This window comes from Oxyura jamaicensis, chromosome 1 (assembly GCF_011077185.1).
Source record: "Oxyura jamaicensis isolate SHBP4307 breed ruddy duck chromosome 1, BPBGC_Ojam_1.0, whole genome shotgun sequence".
NCBI lineage: Eukaryota > Metazoa > Chordata > Aves > Anseriformes > Anatidae > Oxyura > Oxyura jamaicensis.
In genome coordinates, this window is record NC_048893.1 from 82038000 (window position 1) to 82038781 (window position 782).

Here is a 782-nt window from a genome sequence, read left to right on the forward strand (position 1 = left end):
CATTTATTTCTTGAACTATGTCTGGCTTTTGTTCAGCCAGATCCCTGCCTGGTGGAGACAGGCATGTGGATGTGAAGGATAGGGCTGAAAATCAATAGCAGCAAAGTTTGCTAGGGAGAGCACTGCCACAGAAAAAAAGGAAAACACACCAAAGATGTAGGGAAGTAGTAGAGCAGTGTGTTTTAGTGAGAGAAAACCACTGACATTCTCGTGTGGGCCAGAGGCCTTTCTAAATTGTTCACAGCTTCTAAATACTAGCACCAATAGCCAAAAGTCTAAGGCAGTTATTATCAGACCATGACCCAGGAATGAGATCAAAGTCTTCAGACCCAACAGATAAAACTTCTTGTGGTCTGGAGTGAGGACCAGCCAGTCTTGGAGAGAGCAGCTTACCTGCTTATACACACAAGAGAACATCATATTAATACTTCACTGACTTCTTTGCTCATCTTCGAACACTAAGCCTTTCAGGGTCTCACATCTCAGCTTTAATAGATTCTGTAGTAACAAAGAAAAAGACATACTGTGAGAACCATTGTCATCTATCTCCTAGGTCAAAATGGCAAAAGCATCTTATGTTCTTGGCAGTAAGGCATGGATTTTGCAGGAGATGAGAATGGTCCCATATGGAGTGACCTTCAGAAAGAAACTCTTTTCTTTTGCCTGCCTTGATGAAGAAAGAGGAATAAATGAAGAAACAGAAAGGAAGGAAGGAAGGAAGGAAGGAAGGAAGGAAGGAAGGAAGGAAGGAAGGAAGGAAGGAAGGAAGGAAGGGAGGAAGG

The 782-nt window shown here is 42.7% G+C and overlaps 1 long non-coding RNA gene across 1 annotated transcript in view; it reads right to left on the reverse strand.

Moving 5' to 3' along the window:
• Positions 1 to 213: 213 nt before the first annotated feature.
• The window catches only part of LOC118160008, a 2545-nt gene continuing 1976 nt past the window's right edge, over positions 214 to 782 (reverse strand). The window contains exons 2-3 of the long non-coding RNA XR_004747301.1: positions 438 to 498; positions 214 to 374 (exon numbers count right to left, since the gene is read on the reverse strand). This is a non-coding gene — a long non-coding RNA (uncharacterized LOC118160008). The remainder of the gene's footprint in view (positions 375 to 437; positions 499 to 782) is intronic.